The sequence below is a fragment of the Macaca thibetana genome, chromosome 15 (assembly GCF_024542745.1).
Source record: "Macaca thibetana thibetana isolate TM-01 chromosome 15, ASM2454274v1, whole genome shotgun sequence".
Classification (NCBI taxonomy): domain Eukaryota; kingdom Metazoa; phylum Chordata; class Mammalia; order Primates; family Cercopithecidae; genus Macaca; species Macaca thibetana.
Genome location: NC_065592.1, coordinates 102729952 through 102751817, shown reverse-complemented (window position 1 = coordinate 102751817; position 21866 = coordinate 102729952). Strand labels below are relative to the sequence as shown.

Sequence of the window (21866 nt, the reverse complement as noted above, 5' to 3'; positions counted from 1 at the left end):
CATGATCAAGACATAGAGAATTCCCATCATCTAAGAAATTGTCCCCTTACAGCCAGTCCCCAATCCTCTAGAGCCTATTAAAAAATACACACACACACAAACACACACACACACAACTTAGCCGAGTGTGGTGGCATGCACCTGTAGTCCCAGCTACTTGGGAGGCTGAGGTGGGAGAATCCCCTGAACGGGAGGCAGAGGTTGCAGTGAACCGAGACCACGTCATTGCACTCCAGTCTGGCTGACAGTGAGACTCTGTCTCAAAAAAAAAAAAAAGAAATTGATTTCTATCATCTTAGATTGGTTTTCTCTATTCTTGAACTTTATTTAAATGAGATCCTTACATTTATTTATGTACTTTTTTTTTTACATCTCCCAAGGCTCTGTCATTCACATTTGTGTACTCTTGTGTGTCCAGTTTCATCTGCTCAACCTCATAGTTTCAAGATTCAACCATGTTGTTTATTTATTTTTTGCAGATTGTGGTAACTGTGACTTATGATAAGAAATACACTGTATTTGGTCTTGTCCCTGTTTTCTGGCATACAGCTCCTATCTGCCTTGGAATCTCCAAAATGGTAAGTGCCTTTTTGTATGCTAAGGAGATGACTGATGGGTGAGGGGGAGCTCCTAGATAGCCTCAGGATGGGGCTGGTTGCCATGGGAACCAATCACGTGATTAGCAGCTTGGCACCCTCAGCCCCAAGTGGATCTCTGGGGAGAAGTGAGGGGCTGAAGGCTGAGTTGATCACCAAGGGCCCATACATTAATCGATTATGCCTATGTAATGAAACATTCACAAAAACCCCAAAAGTCAAGACTTGGAGAGTTTCTGAATGATGAACCATGGAGGGTGGTGCCCCAGGAATGGCATGGAAGTGCTGTGCTTCTTCTCACATACCTTGCACTATGCATCTCTTCCATCTGATTATTTATCTGTATCCTTTCTAGTATCCTCTATAATAAATGGGTAAATGTGAGTAAAGTGTTCCCCTGAGTTCTGTCAGCTGTCCTAGCAAATTATCAAACCTGAGGAGGGGTTTGTGGGAATCCTGATTGATTGATTGATTGATTTATGAGATGGAGTCTTGCTCTGTCACCAGGCTGGAGTGCAGTGGCGTGATCTCGGCTCACTGCAACCTCCACCTCCTGGGTTCAAGCGATTCTCCTTCGACAGCCTCCCAAGCAGCTGGGAGTACAGGCTCGCACCACCACGCCCAGCTAATTTTTTTTGTGTGTATATTTTAGTAGAGACAGGGTTTCACCATGTTGGCCAGGATGGTCTCCGTCTCCTGACCTCGTGATCTGCCTGCCTTAGCCTCCTACAGTGCTGGGATTACAGGCATGAGCCACCGCACCTGGCTGAGAATCCTGATTTATAACTGGTTGGCTTAAGTGCAGGTCGTAACCTGGGGCTTGGGTCTGGCATCTAAAGGGGGAAGAGTTTTATGAGACTAAGCCCTCAACTTGTGTGATCTGATGCTATCTCCAGGTAGATAGTATCAGATTTGAACTGAATGGAAGGACACCCTGCTGTCCTTTGATGACCAGAAGTGTTTTGTATTGAGTATAGTAGGAGAAAAACAGTTTGCTTGTTTTTTCTACTGTAATCATACAGAGATATATATTTATTTGTTTGTTCTTCTGTTGATGGATATTTGAGCTATGTCTAGTTTCTTTTTTTTTTTTTTTTTGCTTTTTTGAATAGGGCTGCTATGAATATTCTTGTATGAGTCTTTTTTGTGGACTTACATTTTAATTCCTCTTGGATAAGTTCCTACAATCTAAGAGTAGAATTCCTGAGTCATGGAGCAGATGGCTGTCTGGGAAAATGCCAAGAAGGTTCCAAAGGGGTTGTATCATTTTGCGTATGAGATTTGTGCAGTGTATGATAGCTCCAGTTGCTTCACATCCTTGCCAACACTTGATGTTATCTGACTATCTCTTATTTTTTATCAAGTGTTTGTCCAATATTTTGCCCATTAAAAATTAGATTGTCTTTTGATTATTAATTTGTAGAACTGTAAAAGATATATTCTGAATTGAAATCCTTTGCCAGATATATATTTGGCAAATATTTTCTCCTAGTCTATTGCTGCCTTTTTCATTTTCTTATCATTGTCTTGTGATAAGCATAAGTTAATTTTGGTTAAGTGAAATTGAACAATTTTCCTATTTTTAGATGAGTGCTGTTTTTTACCAGCCTAGGAATACTTTGCCTACCACATTAGATATTCTCTTATTCTTTTGAGAAATTTTATTGCTTTTATGTGTAATAGAACTCTGATGCATCTTGAACTAATTTTTGTATATAGTGTAAAATAGGAAGTGAGTTATTAATTTTCTACACAAATGTCCAGTTGTTTCGGCACAATTTCTTGAAAGGACTTTCCTTTTCCCTTTTCATTGCTTTGATGCTTCTGTCAAAAATCTCTTAATTGTATACATGTGGGTCTACTTCTGGACTTCCTATTCTGTTTAATGATCTATTTATCCTTATACCAATACCATACTGTCTTGATTACTGTACTACATTAAGACTTAAAATTAGGTATTTATTTCCCCATTTTACTTTTTAAGACTGTTTGGGTTATTGTAGGTCTTTTTCATTTCCATATAAATATTTAAAAATTAGCTTGTTAATTTCTACAAACAAGCCCTCTTTGGATTTTTGTTGGTATTGTATTGAATATATAGGTAAACTTGGGGAGAAATGATACCTTAACAATAGTGACTCTTTCAATCTATGAACGTAGTATAACTCTCCATTAATTTAGGTCCTTTTTAATTTCTTTTAGCAATGTTTTATAGTTGTCAGTGTACAGATCTTACACACCTTATTTACTTATTTCTAAGTATTTTATATTATTATAAAATGGTATGTGGCTTTTTGTAAATTTCATTTACCATTTTTATTGATATTATATAAGTATGCAGTTGAAATTTATAGATTTACTTCATATCCTGAGACCTTAGTAAGTTCACTTGTGTGTTATAGTGGTTTCTTTGTAAATTCCTTAGTTTTTTTATGTAAAGAGTCATGTCGTCTGCAAATGGAGGAAGTTTCTTTTCCTTTTCCAGCTTTATATTTTTTATTTAATTATTTATTTTTCTTGCCTTATAGCAATGGCTAGAACTTCCAGTACAACCTTGAGTAGAACTGGTGGATGTGAACATTCCTACCTCCTTTCTCATCTTAGGGAAAAGTGTTCATGTCACCATCAGTATGACACCAGCTATAAGTTTTCTATAGATGCTCCTTATTGGGTTGATAAAGTGTCCTATTTCCTTATTGTTAAGTATAATTTCTCCAAGAGTCTTTGAGATCTCTTTTCAGTTGAAGGATTTTTAAAATGCCAATAAATTCAAAAAGCATTATTTCATAAACAGTGCTAATTATGTTCTGTTCTCTAAGCATCAACTCATTTAAATCTGAAATAAGGTCAGGGTGCTGTTCTTTACATTTTCTGGTAGAGGAAACTGAGGCACAGGTTGGCAGAGAAGGTTCTCAAGATCAGACATCTAGAAAGTGGCACAGCCAGATGGTCTGGCTCCTGAGATCATAGGCTAGGCTGCTCCTATAACCTTACACTTGTGGTTACTGTAAATCGCTTCTGCCATCACTTGACCATCTGAAAGTAGCAGATGCTACTGAAAAACACCTTCTTTTGGGGGTGGAGAGGGGATGACTGCTGAGTGTTTTAGTAGGAGTACATTTCTACAGCATAGTTATAGCATCCTGCATTGCAGAAATGTAAGTTGACCTAAACTACATATTCATACTTGTGATTTCTCTTTTATTTCCTCAGAATATTAAAAAAATGAGGATACTGATTTTATTCCTCAAAACAAGTTTAAGTTTTATTTTTAGTTAGAAGCTACCTCCATGGCTTTCCATAAAATATGTATTTTCCTTAACTCAAGAGATAAGAAAGCAACTGTCTTCATGACCCAAAGCAGTATCTTTTCAAATGTTTTATTTGGCAAGATAAACATATTTAGTTTTTGTAATCTCTACAGTGTATGTTCTTTGTGCTTTTCCAGTATAATACTATATGTCTTATATACAGCAACAAAAATTGGCATGCATATTTTTATATGTGTCAATATATGTATGTGAATGTATACATATATTCTGTCCATATGTGTATTTTGTTTAGGTGTGAAATAGTAACAATGGCTGCTATTTCCTCAGTGTCCACTTTGTGTAGGCAACCAGGGGCTTTATATTTACTGTCTTTAAGTCTTACGAAAATTTTGCAAAATAGGTATTGTCACTGCCGTGATCCAGTGATAATTTGGAGACAGGAAAGATTAATCACTCCGTTGAAGGAATACAGACAGTAAGTAGTCAAGCTGGGGTTATTTCTGGAATTCCAATCCAAACCCATTAGTGGTGGCGATTTGAATGATTCTTGCGCAATGGTCCTGGTGCTGTGTGGCTATTCAGAAGGAAGGACACAGGAAGGACAAACGCTAGTGTTGAGGCAATGTGTGGGCAACCCTTGCTAGCACATGTGTTGTTTGGTGGCATGAGGTTCTCAATTAACATGAACCGCACCTGCTCAAGCTTGTTTACTGGAGGCACAGCTCACTCAGCGGGATCTAATGGGAATGCCCTCATTTGGTTTTGGTCACAGTCCTGAGAATGTGACAAACCACATAAAAGGGGAACCAGGCCTCCCACCAGGTGCCCAAGGGTGTTGCAGACCAGAGCCACCTCTTTTCTTTTCTTCGATGTGAGTGCTGAGAAGACTTGCTTAGCATGTGCTGCTCAAAAAATACTTGGGAGCGAATGAATAGAAAAATGAACAAATGGACTTTTCTATGGTTCAGTCATTAATAGCCCCTGCCCTCGAGCCTACCGCCCCAGCCCACCTGCTCGTGTTGTATGGAATTTCCTCCTCACTCTGACAGTTGCACTGGCTTCACATGGCCTTTCGGGAATAGCACCTGCGCTACCCTCCAGGTGAACTGCTCTGTGGGGGGCAAATGTGAGCAGAGTGTGAGGCTCAGCCCACAGGGAACATTTCCTTGTGTGGGGCGGTGGGGTAGGCCAGGCTTAGCGTCCGGGACACATGTCCACTGAGATGGGTTGTGACTAGGGGATGGAGCTAAAGATGCTCATGAAAGCCCAAGACGCCTTGGGGAGGGTGGGAGGCTTGGCCTGGGATGACTCCCCCCTTATCCCTAGGCAGACAGGTGACTTTGGGTCCCTATGTCAAGCCCTGAGAGTTTTCAGTTTCTGCATCTGCAAGAAGGAAGTTGGAACAATAATAACGAACGTTTGTTAGAACACGAAGTGTCACATACGCTGCTTACAACTTTATGTGCATTGTGTTCTTTAATCTTTGGATAAGTGACCCCGGGGATTATCACATCTCACATATGAGAAACTGAAGCTTAGAGGGGTTCACAACTTGCCCAAGATGGCACAGCTGGTACCAGCAGAGCAGGGTCAACCTGAGCCTGACTCCAAACCCAGGCTGCCTGTGTGACCTTCACCATCCCGATAGTTCCAAGTGCACTTCTGACCTCTTACTTTTGCCCCTGGAGAGTGAGAGACTTTGCAGCTGTAACAACCTCACTTCACCTTTTATGCAAATCTCATGTATAATTTCATAAACTTTATTTTTGAAAAAAGTTAATTCCCCAGAGGCCTTCCCTAGCTGACTTGGCCTCAGATGGCCAGCAGAGGGCAATGTAGTCTCAGGGAGGTGCCCTCCCTTCCCCTGGGCTGGGAACTGTGAAAATCTAACCACCGCTAGCAAAAACCAGTCTCAGCTGGAAAGGGCCTAATCTTGGAGAAGATGTTGGAGAATACATAGCAATAGATTCAGATGAAATCCTGTCTCAGTAGGCACACTTAGAATATTGTTCCTTGGATGGCATTAGAAAGGGAACCTTTTTTTTTTTCTTTGTAATATAGAGTTCTCATTTTAATCCATGCATGAAAAGAAATGATAAAGGTTTTGTGCTTTTTCTCATCTCTATTAATAGAAGTTATTAACATGCTTATAATAGAAACCATTTCACCTTCACTGGAACTGATGATGATGCTTCATGATAGCACAGTGGTGCCCTGTTGCCAAGTATTAGATATGGTCCAGTGTCTCAAAAATTACCAATCGAAAGGATTTGTGAGTATCACGGGTTGTTTTTAAGATCTTTATAATTATTATTTTTAGACTTGGTATCTTTTATATCCGTACACTGCTAGGATTAAAATCTGAAAGTCGGATTGCCCTAATAAACTAGTAGGAGCTCCTTGGGTGACAAAGCCACTCTGACAGTGACTTCATTGGTCACTCATTGGCCACATACCCTCGCCTGGTTCTCTGAGGCCCAGCGCAGGATGTGATGAACACTAGTTTTTATTTTCTTTGCAATAGTTCACTTAATTCTTGGTGCATTGTAGTGAATAAATTATTGTCAACACCTTTTGAGCACCCAGCATGCCACAGCATTTATAAACAAAGACAATTGACAGAAGATGTAGAATACAAACGTTTGAGCGCTTAATGGCAAGTGCTTCTTAAGTGCTTTATCTGTATGACCGTGTTAAGTCCTCACAACAGCCCTATAGGTATTATCGTCAACCCCATTTGACAGATGGGAAATCTCACCCAGAGGTGCTATGGAACTTGCGCAAGATCACAGAGCTGTGAGAGCAGAGCAGGGAGGCAGCCCCGGATGGGTGGATTTCAAAGCCTGCACTCTCCATTCCCACTCCTTCCTGCTTCTCAGTGTCACCAAGAGCAAATCTCATGAGCTCTAGAGCATCCTGGCAACCTTCTGGGAGGGATGCTCTTTACCTTGATCTATCTATGTTGGGTTCCAGAATCTTCTCCCTAAATGTAAATGTAACCAGAACTGTTGGTAACTCACTCACACCCCTGTGGTCTGTGGATTCTATCTGAGTTTCAACTTCTTCTTTGCCTGAAGACATTCTCCTAAGCCTCAGGAGGTCTCTCTGCCCACGTCTGGGGTGGTTTGAGTGCTGGGGAATTAATAGCCCTGGCAGCCCTCCACCAATGACTGACAGGCTGGTGTCTGAATGTCCCGGCTCCCTCGTCCCTCAGGAAGATGCACAGGTGGTTCTGCAGTTTTCTTGTGCTCCAGTGGCTCATAACTGGGCTGCCTTCCCTTCCTGGTCTCACCTTCCCCTCCTGGTTCCATGTCCCTACTCCCTTGCTGGGGTATCATGCACCTGCCAAATACATTCTTTCTACTGGGATCTCAAATCTGCGTCTGCTTCTGAAAAAGCAAAGGTAGAAGGGATGCAAGTGTCCACATTTAAAAGTAACTTGGGACTTCCTGAAGATATCCAAGGATTTTTTGGGAAAGACCGAATTTACATTCTGAAATGAGAGCTGGCATCGGTTTAATGAACATACTAATTAAAAAGCTCCCCTTGGCAGCGAGTTGGTGCTTCCTTCCTGTCATGATGGTTTAGGGAGTGGGGTCTGGGTCACCTCTTCTCGTGACCTGAGTGCTTTGTGATCACTTACATGGCTTGTGCACTTCCCTCTTCAGTGCCTGGTTCTGGATCCTGGTAGCACCTTCATCTGTGCTTGTGGCCAAGAATGGGCATTGCTGCTACAGTCATGGCCCTGCCCTGCACACATGGATCTACCTTCTCTTCTTTGTGGCCTACCTTCCTGGCTCAGGGAGGCCGCCTCTGCTTGGATTCCAGGTGGAAAATGGATGCTCCCCTTGAAGACTGCTTTTCTGTGTAGCAGAGAGCACATTATTTATACTAACAGTAAATCCATGGATTCTGTCTTCTAATGACAGGTTGGTTATTTACTATGTGCCAGGCATTATTAGAAGTTCTTTGCTTATATTAATTCAATTATCATAAAACTCTGTGAAGTATGTGCTATTATTTTCTTCAGTTTACAGATAAACTAAGGGACAGAGAATTCAAACCACTTGGCCAAAGCTATACAGTGAGTAAATGATACTATCTTGTGGCAGATACAGATTTGTAATGGACGAAACCAAAATATTTCACCTCCAAATATCCTTCTTTGACATATTTTGAGGTGGCTGTTCAGAGGGCCTGCAAACAGAGGTAGCCGTGCAAAGCTGTCCTTTGCAGGGAGATTTGCGTCTGTACAGAATCAGCATGGTGCAGCCAGGTTTTCTTTGAGGCTCACCCTTGTCCAGATCAAGAAAATATTAACAGAGTCTGACACCTTAAATTTCTGAAATAAACATTTACCATCTATTCTCTCTGAGGACTGCTACCTGTAAGCTTTCACCTGTATAATAAGACCACATTTGCAAGCCAGACCTCCTCTTCTTTTCCTGCCGTAACCTGCCTTGACATCATAACTTGATTTACTGCCACAACCAGTTTTTGGGTGTACTCCAAGCCCACATTTTTTTTGTAACCTTAAGCTGTGTATAGGCTGGATGTGGTGACTCCTGCCTGTAATCCCAGCACTTTGGGAGGCCAAGGCAGGAGGATCACTTGAGGTCAGAAGTTCAAGTTCAAGGCAACATAGTGAGACCCCCATCTCTACAAAAAATGAAAATAATTAGTCAGGCATGGGGGCACAGACCTATAGTTCCAGCTACTCAGGAGCCTGAGGTGGGATTGCTTGAAGGACTGCCTGAGCCCAGGAGTTTGAGGCTACAGTAAACCATGATCCTGCCATTGTACTACAGCCTGGGCAAGAGAGTGAGACCTGTATCAAAGAAGGCTTAAAAAAGATAGTGTAAATGTGTCAACCACCTTACCATTTCTTGGAGATCTTCGTAAGATTCCTATGCACATTAATAAATATGTGTGCCTTTTTTCCAATTAGTCTGTCTCTTGTCAGTTGATTTCGGTGACCCTTTGTCCTTCCAAGGACAAAGAGGAAGTTTCCCCTTTGTGGGTTCCTGTGGCACCCATAGGAATGACTGTCCCTTGCTACCTTCTGCTTCACAGTTTCAAATGACTGGCCACTCGCCAAAAGGCAGAAGAGGTTCATGAGTTCCTCTTTTCCTCATTTGCACTTGACCTCTTTCTCGTAACACACATCCAGCCATGTCTTCTACATATTTTTCCCCCAGTAAAACATCTGTGCCTCATAGTTGTAAAAAATCAAATCAAATAGTAAAAATGTTTTAAAAATACATCTCAGGGCTGGTTCCCTTAGAGGCTGCTGCTGTGCAACACTGAAGGACGTGCATGAAGGTGTGAGAGAGCGATGTGGCATCTGTCCCATGGTCCGCATGGTTTATACGCTTGGTTTGCCAGAAAGCGTCTCAGGTCAGCACAGATGCAGAATTTCTGGTTCAGTGCAGTTGGCTGAGCACTTGTGCTTAACGTCCCACCCACAAGAGACCCCACTGAAAATGATTTCGAAAGAGGGAACAAAATGTCACTGCAGACACCACTGGAAGTGAGGTAGCAGGGGGGATTTCACTTTGGGCCAGACTGAAGACTGGTTGAAACAGGGAAGAGGCATGCTCACCAGCGCCGTGATGGTTTACCATTGCTGTGCCAATACCTGGAAGTTACCACTTCTGTTCTAGAAATTTCTGAGTAACCCACCCCTTAACTTGCATGTAATTAAAAGTATGTATAAATATAACTGGAGAACAGCCTCTGAGCTGCTACACAAACACACTGCCTTTGAGGTATCCTGACTCTGCAGGGGCAGTCACAGAGCTGTAACACTGTTGCCTCAATAAAGCCATTTTTTTTTCTACCACCAGCTGATTCTTGAATCCTTTCCTGAGTGAAGCCAAGAACTTTCCCAGGCTAAGCCCCAGTTTTGGGGCTGGCTTGCCCTGCATCAAAGGGCATTCCTAGCTGCTCTCCCAGAAGGTCTATGCCCTCCCTGGAGCCTCCTCAGTGCCCCCGTTCTGAGGAGGGTCCTGCCGGTTTTCTAACAAAGGGTTTCATCCCAAGGTCATCAGGCACCTCGCCCCCTTATCGAGCTAGCTCCAGCCTATACCTCTTACTGCTCAAAAGAGTAGGTCCAACCAATACCTCCAGAAGTGGACCCCATATCAGCTCCTAAAAGTCAAACCTGTGTCCATTGCAGGAAGTAGCTGATGAAAATTGGGGAACACTTAGAGTACATGTGCTATTTTCTGTCTGAGTTGGCTTTATTTAACAAAGAAAATGTGGCTAGTTTTCAGAGAATCCAGAAAAGTTCATAGAGGAGTTTTTTAAGTTGACCATGTTCTTCAACTTAACTTGTCATGACTTGCAAGTATTATCATCTACTTGCTGTGCTGTGGAAGAAATGCAGTGGGAAAAGGGTGTGGTTTAGCCAATCAATTATGACAAGGTTAGAGAAATAACTCAGAGAAATTATGGAAGTCCCACTCTGTTTCAGGGTCGTTTGGTTGAGGCACTCAAGAAATATACTCACACAGATCCAGACTCCCCAGAAGGGCAGACTCTCCTGGGTATGCATTTTATTACTCGGTCTTCCCCTAACATCAGGAAAATGCTACAAAAAGCAGCAGCAAGGGTTCTCACACCCCCATAATCCAACTCTTAAACATGACTTTTGGGGTTTACAACAACAGTGACAGAGGAGAAGAAGAGGCAAAACCATAAGAAATAGCCAAAAAGTACAATTATTAGCATACGCTTTAAGCCCCCTTCCTCCTCAGGGTTACCCATCCCAAGAAAGTGTCACAAGATCAGTGTCTGGAATGCCCATATGAGAGCCCCCAATTGATTGGCCCCTGGGCCAGAATCAATGTGCCTACTATAAACAAAAGGGCCATTGATAATGAGACTGTCCTGACTGTCCCTGATGAGAGAGAGAAAAAGTTCCCCATCAATTCTAGAGCTAACCTTCTTCCACTAGCCCCAGTGAGCTGCTTTGCTCAAGTAAGTTTATTAGGGATCTTGGATCCTTTACCTGACAGACAGCTTCCTGCAGTGGCAGACTAGAGGCCGACTGAACATTTTTCTTTAGTGTCCCACTGCTGGGTGAGCTCTCCAGCAACTCAGAGACTCAGGTCTCCCCTTCAGTAACACAGTTTGCCCCTTGCTTCCTTATTGGCTGCTACAGGATCCCCTTCCCTGCCTCTTCATGTCTTCCATACTTGTTGGGGCAAATAAGGTTTGGTCAGGTAGACAGGTCCCAGTTTTGTAGATAATTTGGATCCTGTTATCTTGTATAGGCCCTTTGTTTGATGTGTTTGTTTATGTGTATAGATAGGTATTGTGGCATGTCCTGTGTCTAGCATGGTATCAGATTGGCTTATAAATAAAAGAGCAAGAATAAATTAAACATGTAAGTCTAGTCTGAACTTGTTAGTTTGAAAAGAATGTTGTGTCTTTTATGATTTAACTTTAAGGTAAACCACTTTTGTTTGTAGGTTTTGAACTGGTTAAAATGGCTTTAAATAGCAAGCTTTTTGTATAGTTGAAAACCTTAAAATTGTGAAATGGCTCTCATCTACAGAATGCCAATGTCTGTTGGGAAGTTCAGGATTTCTTGCCTCCTAGGTTTATATAAAATGTGCCAGGGAAAACATATTCTTTATTGGGAAAAAGAGTAATTTTTGTCAAATTCAGAAGTCAATGAAGGTGAGGTTCAACTTATGAAGGGACCAGTGAGTGGAAAAAAAAGAGATATAAAGAAAACTCTAGATAAAAAATGTATTTTTTTGCAAGGAAGGATATAAAGAAAGAGTAATTTTGTATAAAAAGGATCTTCTGTAGTAAACTCTTATCCTAGAGTAAAATGACTGGTTATTTAAGAAAGAGTTAGTATAGGACAAGTCAAATTGTCCAAGCATGTGGTGGATGGTATATGTAAGTTGTGATAAGGTTCATAAAGGGGAATTTATGAAAAGAATTTTGTGTGTGATTAAGCTAGCTGTAATGAAAAGAAAATTGTGTATAATAGACTTTCTAAAAATAGTCTCCATGTCAAACCAAATTTTCTTACAGTATTAATTTGCTAAATTACCCAAAATTTTGCTTTTTGATTTTATATTCTATTTCTTTTAAAATCCTCTTGCTTCTCAGAGTCGTATAACTGTCTCCTTTAGCCTTTTCATCAGCTCCTGTGACATTTTCTCTTCTGATTCCAACTGTTATTGTGGCCTGATACTAAAGTGTTTTGTCTTAGAGGTCTATAAAAGCTGCATTTTTTTCCAATATAACTTGATTCTATACTCTTGGTTTTTCTTGATATTTCTAAATTTTCATTGTAACTAACCAGAAAACTTTCTCAGTTCCCCTGCTACACTCATAATCTTAAATACACTTTTCCTGCATCTGATTAAATTCAAGTATTATGTTTTTCTTCATCAAATTCAACTTTCAGGTTATTTAAGTGGAGTTCCCATATGGAGAGGTAATCACACTGCCAAGAGTATTTAACTTTGGATAAATAAGTAACTATTGCTTACAATAACCTGTAGTTCCACACTGATCAAATATTTTGGGACTTTAACACCTTTGACAAATGCCCTCAGAATTGAATCCTAGTTTAAATCTCTTGCTTGTTGCTGGGGTTTATCAAAGCTATAAAAATTAATCACTACAAGGTTATAAAATCTTTTTACAGCTTCCAGTCAGGTCATGAACTCAAGCATCACCACCTCCAGCCCTCTGACAAGTTCCTTATCAGGTGCTATTAACTAATCCATGTGCTGTTAAATTACAGGGCTTTGATTCCTGGGTATGCATAGCTCATCTGGAGATGGCACCAATTTCTGCCAGTATCTAACATCAAACTCAAGTTAACCAAAGCCTTGTCTTTAAACCTGGGCAAAGGAAACAATCAAAGTAAACTGCTTTCATGAGACACAGAGAAAAGCTTGTATTCATTTAATAATTTTGCCTCTAGCTGAATTAATATAACTTGTTTTATGCCTTGATACTAAATAATTTAAATGTTTAGCTACCCATGAGCTTCCGTCGCTGTCATTCTCAAAACTAGGCAGCATGTATGACCTTTTTGCTTGAAACATTGCTAATTCTCTGTTTTGTTTTACATCTAGAATTTAAAATGATTTAATTCCTTCAGGCCCAGGAACTATAGTGGAATAAGTGGGCATGCAAGATTGCAAGGGCTGGGTTTTAAGGGATAAAATTAATTCAGCCCCTCCAAATTAAAAAAAGGCACACAGACTCCTAAACAAAATGCTTGTGTTTGGTATAGCTAATTGCTACAAGTCAGATTACAGTAGCTCAATGCACAGGATGTATAGATAAGTCAGTTTTATAACCTTATTTTTGGCTTTTAGTTTTTGACTCTCATAGTGCTTAAAATGGTTTTAAGGGCTAATGAGTACCTGCCTACCTCCATTCCCATCTGGCCTAGAATGTTTAATCCACTATGAGTCTTTTGATTCTGTTGGCCAAAGGAAATCCCCCTTCCACATACACAAAAAAATTCTTAAAAAAACTAATTCAGTCCATGACACAAAACGGGATTGGAGACACCTCACTATGCCCCCTTTACAATTTAGGCCAGGTTCACAAGACTCTTTAAGAATATAAAAATAAAGTATTGCCTCCTCCCAGAAGACTTAGTCTTACTAAAAACTTAAAAAGAAAAATCCCCCAAGGGATTACAACCAAAATGGAAGGGTGCTTGTCAAGTGTTGCTGAGTACCCTACTAATGTTAAACTCCAGGGAATAACTAGTCGGGTACACCTGTCCAGGATTAAACCTATTTCTTATGCATTGCAGGCATAAAATGAGGACACCACGATTACATCTGTGAACCTTTAAAAGACCTCCACTACTTAATTAAAAGAATCAACACTCAGCCAGAGGTGGTAATGTGATGCTGTGGATGGGAATAGGCACGTTAATTTTTCTCTTTTTCCTAACTGTAATACTTCTTTTCCATTGCTTTGGCCAACCACGTCTTCCTGGGAAGCACCTCTTTTGCGGTTGTTGGGTGTAGAAGCCACTCTAAGGCCCAACCGGACACCATGCTGTCGCTGTTGATTCTGTTGGCTTTCTCAATGATCCTGATGCAGTGTGGGTGGGAACATAACTCTATGGTAAATACTTCAAAAATTATGGCATCAGGGAATCATCTTCGTGGTTGCTGGATTTTCCATCAACATCCCCAGGATAGAGAATTCCACCTTCTGGCCTATCTGGAAAATCTTGTAGCCATATTCTCAGACCTCCTAACTAACCATATGATCCCAAAGTTCCCAGACCCCTACTTGCTATGAGGAACTCTCCCCCACCTAATAGATTCCACCTGAACCTCCCCAACCACTACCACCTGCACCTGGGAAGTTGTGTATCTATATCTCCAATACACTAATGATTCTATCTTTTGTGCCTGCTGTTGTGTTAATGACCCAAAAGCAGAAGTTCCCCTGTGAAGCTCTGGTCCAACTCTAGTTGCCAAGTTCCCAAGGCTGCACCAAGATCAATGGAATTCCACTTGTGAGCAAGGAGACCATATATGGTGCCTTCTCCCAGATCAGAACATGCAGGGGAAGAACAACCGCCTAAGCTGGGAAGGTGGGAGTGCTGCCCACTTCTGGAAAACAAAGATTGCTCAACCACCTCCACTGGAACAGGGGAGGAATAGTTCCATAGACTCAGTTTGGCAGCAAAGGATAGGTCTCATACCCTGCAGGGCCTCTATTTGAGCCCCAACAGGGCTCATTTTTGTTTGTGACCATGAATGGGAAGAAGTCACACACCATAACCATGCCTGACTCTCCAAGGAGCCACCTGTTCTTTTAGGAGTAGCTTTCCCTTGTATATCAAAAGCTTGAAGCAGAGGTGAATGTATGTTGACCACCCTTGCCTCTTCAGGGGTCACAGTCTATAACCCCATAAGACCCAGGAATACCAGAAAGAAGCAAGCAAGAGGATTAATTCTGGCAGGAATCAGGGCAGCAGTAGGACTAGTGGCATCCAGGGGGGCAGCTTTGCCTACCATGAGCCAACCCTAAAGAGCTTGACTGAAATCCTAGAATCCTTAGCCACCAATGCAGGTCAGGCAGTAAAGGGAATTCAAGAGTCCCTAGACTCTTTGGCAAATGTAGTTCTCGATTACAGACTAGTATTGGATTATTTGCTAGCTAAACAAAGTGAAATCTATGCAGTTATTAGTAAAACTTACTGCACATATATTAACAACTCTGGGCATGTCAAGGTTCACATTCAAAAGATCTATGAGCACGTTACCTGATTACATAGATATAAGTGGGGCACTGAACCCAACTATATCTGGTCCACTATTAAAAGTGCCATCCCAAGTCTCACCTGGTTTTTTATCAGTCCTAGGACTTCTGATAGCTGTCTTGTTATTACTAATCTTTGGCCCTTGCTACTTTAACCTCTTAGTAAACTTTATGTCTTCTAGATTATAACAGTTCCAGGTAAAGACAATGCTGGCACAAGGCTTCAAACACATTCTGTTTACTGATCCAGAGAATAAAAACTTCCTGCCTCTTGGCCCCCTAGATAAGGTATCCAGACATTTTTACTCCTCTGATGCTAGGCAGGGCCTATGCCCCTAAAATCAGCAGAAAGCAATTACAGAAAATGGGCCTTCACCCTTCTGCAAGGAGAAGTATCTAATCTCTGAGCAGGGAATGAGGTAAGAGGCAGGACCAGATGAAAGACATCTGGTCTTTCATCCAGACCAGGTGAAAGACTGACTGGAACAGTCGCTGAAACAGCCACTGAAAGCACCTCTTCATCAAACATGCTCACCAGTGCCATGGTGGTTTACCATTGCAATGGCAACATCTGGAAGTGACTGCCCAAAGAAATGTATGAATAACCCACCCCTTAATTTGCATGTGATTAAAAGCAGGTATGGCTATGACTGCAAAACTGCCTCTGAACTGCTACTCTCCAAACACAACCTATGGGGTAACCCTGCTTTGCAGGAGCAGTCATGGAGCTGTAACACTGCTGCCTCAATTAAGCTGTTTTCTACTACAGGCTCACTCTTTTTTTTTTTTTTTTTGAGAGGGAGTCTCGCTCTGTCGCCCAGGCTGGAGTGCAGTGACCGGATCTCGGCTCACTGCAAGCTCCGCCTCCCGGGTTTACGTCATTCTCCTGCCTCAGCCTCCCGAGTAGCTGGGACTACAGACGCTCGCCACCTCGCTCGGCTATTTTTTTGTATTGTTTACTAGAGACGGGGTTTCACCGGGTTAGCCAGGATGGTCTTGATCTCCTGACCTCGTGATCCGCCCGTCTCGGCCTCCCAAAGTGCTGGGATTACAGGCTTGAGCCACCGCGCCCGGCCTACAGGCTCACTCTTGAGTTCGTTCCTTAGTGAAGCCAAGAAACTTCTTGGGCTAAGCCCTAATTGTGGGGGCTCACCTGTCCTGGATCAGGAAGGCATCATCAGCTGCCTAGAGAGGTTCTCTGAGAGCAAAACAAAGAAAATTTTAGCCAGCAGGAATCCAAAAGATGATCTCCTCCCCTTGGATGTAAGGGAGGAGATCATCTTTGGATCTCCTCTTTTATTTTACTCCAGCAAAATAAAAGTACAAACAAACAAAGAGAGAGAGAGAGAAAGAGAAAGAGAGAGACTTGTATATTGTGTCATAATACACAAAAAAGTATTTTAATTTGCCAATGGTTATTTCCATAGCTTTAAATGTTTTTCCATTTCTTTAGTTCTTCACTTTGTTTCCTTAGCTTTCATACATTGACTACACATTAATAAAGATGTTTGGATCACCTTTTTGCCTCTATTTATCTTGCCCTTGTCTCCTTTCCATTTTTTGATATGATTCCATTTTTTTACCTTTCTCCATTGGTAATCTTGTAACTCCAAACATCATCCCAAGACTCTATTCCTTGTTTGGTCCATTTTGACATATCTTCAGTGGCCCCTCACATCTCATATCTCATGTGGGAGGAGGGGTTCTAGTTTCTACAGTTCCCTCTCAATTCTGGTCATATCTTTTATTTTATCAAGTCTTATAGCATTTGAATTTTGTTTTGGTATCTGTGGCAGACAGAATAGTGGCCTCAGCCATGTCCACCTCAATTCCCTGAACCTGAGAATATGTGACCTCATGTGGTAAAAGGGCCTTTACAGATTACAGATGTAATTAAGTTAGGGACTTTGAGATGGGAAGATGATCCTGGATTATCTGCATGGGCCCGAGGCCATCACAAAGATCCTTATGAGGGAAAAGAGGCAGGCAGAAGAGTCAGAGGCAGAGAAGAGGTGATGATGGAAGCTGAGGTTGGAGGAATTTGGGACCAGAACCCAAGGAATGTGGATGGCCTCTAGCAGCTGGAAGAGTGAAAAGAACATTTTTCCCTAGAGGCTCCAGAGGGAATGCAGCCTGTCATCACCTTGTTGTAGGCTGGTGAGAATTTTGTCAGACTCCTGACCTCCAGAATTCTAAGATAACAAAACTGGTGTTGCTGTAAACCACTGGTTGACAACAACTGTAGGAAACTAAAACAGTACCATAATTCTGGTGTTCTGTCTATGGGTTATGCTACTATTATGTTTAGGGTGGCTTATGCACGTTCTCTCATTTCATTTTCTCAACCACCCTGACAATTAGTATACCATGATTTCCATGTTATAGCTGAAAAACCTGAAAATTAAGGTTTAGATACATTGATAAATGTCATATAAGTAATCAGTGGGTATGGGACACATCCCCAGGCCTGTTGAAGATCAAGTCCTGGTGCTTCAGGACCGAGGCTTCCAAAGGGGAGAGATCAAATCTCCCTTACAGGGCTTACTGCCTACCAGGAGAGATATTTGGGGGTTGGAGAATGTATAAAAGTAAACAAAATATCCAAATGTTCCAAGGGACGGATGGTGTTTTTTTGGACCACTGTGATCACATTGCCCTTGTTTGACAACCCGAGACCTGGGAACTCTTTGTGTTTTCCTGAAAAGTGTGCAAGTGCTTGTGGAATAATGAGCAGCCTAGGGCAGTCCAGCCTCTTCACACAGAAGTAAACCGGTATTGAGCATGGACAACACTCTTTCCCATCAACATTTATTCAAACGCCAGGGAAGTGCTGGCTCTTGTTATCTAATCAAACTGGGGTCTTCCCGGCATGGCAAAGCCAAACACTGACATCTGGATTGCAGCGAGACAAAGTGAGGCATTTATTGCATGGCACCAGCGAGGAGAATTGGGCAGTTCATACTTGAGACCTACATTAGTCTGTTCTCTCACTGCTCTAAAGAACTACCTGAGACTGGGTAATTTATAAAGAGAAGTTTAATTGGCTCATGGTTCCGCAGGCTGTACAGGAAGCGTAGTGGCTTCTGCTTCTGGGAAGCCTCAGCAAGCTTACAATCATGGCGGAAGGCAAAGGGGAAGCAAGTGCATCTTATATGCTGGCAGTAGGAGGAGGAGAGAGGGGGAAGGTGCCATACACTTTAAAACAACCAGATCGTGCGAGAAGGCTAGCATGAGACAGCACTAGGGGGATGGTGTGGAACAATGAAAAACCACCACCATGTTCCAATCACCTCCCACCAGGCCCCACCTCCAACACTGGGAATTACAATTCAACATGAGATTTGGGTGGGGACACAAAATTCAAACTGTATCAAGACCCTATTTCCCTTACATGTAAATATTTTTAAAGGCGAGGGGCCAAAGTTTATAGGCAAAGTTACAAATCAATACGTGGAGGCAATACATTGGTTTGACCCAGAAAGTTGGGAAATTTTCAATGGGGTGGGAGGCCCACAGGTCACGGGTGGATTCAAAAATTTTCTGATTTATGATTGATTAAGCAAGTGAAACTTTGTCGAAAAATTTGGAAACAGCAGAAATGAATGTTAGCTCTGACTCATGGGTATCACCTCCTCCAGGCCCCTCAGGTAGAAATTTAGAATGAAGAATGGCAGTCAGAGTTCATTCCTCAGCTCTCCCAGATGTGAGGTCAACAAAAGGGAGATACAATAGAAGGGAGGTCTGTGCCAGTAGACACACTGGGTGGGGGTCTAGGTTTCTAAAAAATAACTAAAATACATGTGTTAAGATGTTATCTTTAGTTTCTGTAGGGAACCAAACATCTTCTGACTCTACTTCCTTGGCTATTATTTTTAGCTCCTAATTACTTTCTTGCTTATGAAGTTTCTCATTTACTTTTCAGGGCTAGCTAGGTGCCTGGGATTTCCCTCAAAGAAAATCAGGATTTTCCTTTAGTTCCATGCTTGGTTTAGAGGCAGGGTACCTGGTAGGCCCCTAAGAAGGGTCCCAGCTCTGTCACACTCTGAGGTCTTCTCTCCCTGAAAACTGGACTAGCTTTGGGAGATGTGAAGGCCTGGACCTTTCCCTAAAGAGGAAACAACAAGACAACGAGAGACTGGCAGAACAAGGTTTAGGGGAGAGTCCTTTGCAGCCTTGCTGGACAGGAGAACTCGCAGGGAGACAGAGTCACCATCCTGGTGGGTCTTCAGGTTGGAAGTGAAGGTGGCTGCTGCGTTCTTCCTCCTTTCCTACGTCACATCGCATCTTCTCTTTCTTTTCCATTCCACTTCTTCCTCTTTTGCCCTGATTCATTATTTGATATTTTATCTCCTATTTCTCTCTGAAATTATATCCCTTTGATTATTTCTCCCTGAAATATCTGTCCTCTATCTCCCTTCTCAAATTTTTTGTCCCTCTAGGTCATCTTCTTAAATGACCAGGCAGAACACTGACCAACTCAGTAACACTGAGAATTTCCAGGCTTTACAGCTGATCTCTTTTTACTTAAGTTTATTTACAAGTAGCTCATAAGTATTTCAATAAATTATGGAAACAAAGTGTGAACTTGTAGAGATGCCCATTGCAACGAACTTTTTCCTAATATTTCTCACATTTTGCCTTCTAACCTAGGTAGGAGCTCATCATTAATTATGTTTTTTATATTCAAAACTTCTGGGAAAAAATTCCTTAATTTCTCTGGTAAACTACATTTCTTGTAAAAAGCAACTTCACAGTTTTCCTCAGAAACCTGATTAGTTTCCATATTATTTGGATTTATAAAATGACCCTTTCAGACTGAGAATATGACTACATTCACAATTCCATGTATATTTGCAGAACAATTCTATATTATTATGGTAATAACAAGGCTGCCATCTCTTTGCTATGCAAATTTCATACATTGTAGCTGAGTAAATACTTCCTTTCTGCCTAGTGGATTGATCTGAATAACAAAGACGCAGAATGTAAAGAATATGCAGCTCTGATTGGTTTGGTTGAAGATTTCTTATGAAGAAATTTTTGGACGTAAACTATCACCTTCCCTAAGAGGCTTAGCAGCTGTCTCAGTGGAAACAAGTCCCACAGGAGCCTGGGATCTCTTGAAACAAAATTCAGTTTTGCATCTGGCAGTAAGATAAACCTCAAAAGCCTTTCTTTTCTTTTTCTGATGCTTGAATTATAAAGAGGCTGCACCTACTCCCAGCATCAACAGGTCTGTGCACATATGGAAAAAGGTCTGCACCACAGGCTATGGTCATTGGTAAAAATGGTCACTTTACTTGCAAATATAGACAAAGGGGTCCATCTTTGGTCTAAATTTTTAGCCAGCTGCTTCTATGGTGAGGTAGTGGTAGACAGTGTTTTGGGGATATGTCTATCTTTGTATAATGAAGGAATATGCCCCTCTTTGCATAATGAAGAGGCCAAAGACATAGCCTCTTCATTATGCAAAGATAGGTATATTTATTTTCTATTGCTGCTGCAACAAATTATCCTAAACTTAGTGGCTTAAAACAACACAAATGTATTATCTTATAGTTCTGCAAACCAGAAGTGTGACGTGAGTCTCACAAGGCTGAAATCAGGATGTTGATGGCTGTATTCCTCTCTGGAGTCCTTAAGGGAGAACCATTTCCTCAGTTTCCCTAGTTGGTAGAGGCTGCTTGCATTTCTTAGTTTGTGGGCCTTTCCTCCATCTTGTTGACAAAAAGAGGCAACTCTGTAAAATATTTGAAGAGACTCTGAACCACATAGCAGTGACCATGGCGCATGCCCGAGCTCCAGGAGGTCCTGAGAACATGCACCTAAGGTGGTAGGGATACAGCTTAGTTTTATGCATTTTAGGGAGACATATGATATATTAGTCCGTTCTCACACTTCTAATAAAGACACACCTGAGACTGGGTAATTTATAAAGAAAAGAGATTTAATTGACTCACAGTTCCACATGACTGGGGAAGTTTTACAATCATGATGAAAGGCAAGGAGGAGCCTTAAATCACATCTTAAATGATGTTGCAAGGAAGAGAGAGCTTGTGCAGGGGAACCCCTCTTTATAAAACCATCAGATCTTGTGAGACTTATTCACTATGATGAGAACAGCATGAGAAAGACCTGCCTCCATGATTCAATTACCTCCCACTGGGTCCCTCCCATGACATATGGGAGTTGTGGGAGCTAAAATTCAAAATGAGATTTGGTTGGGGACAGAGCCAAACCATATCATAAGACATCCATCAATACATGTAAGATGTACATTGGTTGGGACCTGAAAGGTGGGAAAACTTGAAGTAGGAGGTTTCCATGTGGATTCAAAGATTTTCTGACTGGCAGTTGGTTGAGTTTATGTAAAGACTTGGCATCAATAGAAGGGAGCATTTGGGTTAAGATAAGAGGTTGTGGAGACCAAGGTTCTTATTATGCAGATGAAGCCTCCAGGTAGCAGGCTTTAGAGAGAATAGATTGTAAATGTTTCTTATTGGACTAAAAATTGTGCCAGACTCTCAGTTAATTCTCTCTTGGATCAGGCAAAAGACCTGGAAAGGGAAGGAGATTCTCTACAGAATGTAGATTTTTCCCACAAGAGACAGCTTTACGGGGCTATTTCAAAACATGTCAAAGAAATATATTTTGGGGTAAAATACTTTGATTTTGTTCAGGGCCTGCTATCTGTCATAAAGGTTCTTATTGCTGCAAATAATCT

General features: G+C 41.6%; 1 protein-coding gene and 1 long non-coding RNA gene across 3 annotated transcripts in view; one reads left to right on the top strand and one right to left on the bottom strand.

The window, feature by feature from the left end:
* Positions 1–21866, bottom strand: part of LOC126937670 (40S ribosomal protein S20-like) — a 1038442-nt gene that overhangs the window by 516857 nt on the left and 499719 nt on the right. The gene's annotated exons all lie outside the window — the stretch shown is intronic.
* The window catches only part of LOC126937677 (uncharacterized), a 67670-nt gene that overhangs the window by 32079 nt on the left and 13725 nt on the right, over positions 1–21866 (top strand). Inside the window, exon 3 of the long non-coding RNA XR_007719809.1 lies at positions 480–578. This is a non-coding gene — a long non-coding RNA (uncharacterized LOC126937677). The remainder of the gene's footprint in view (positions 1–479; positions 579–21866) is intronic.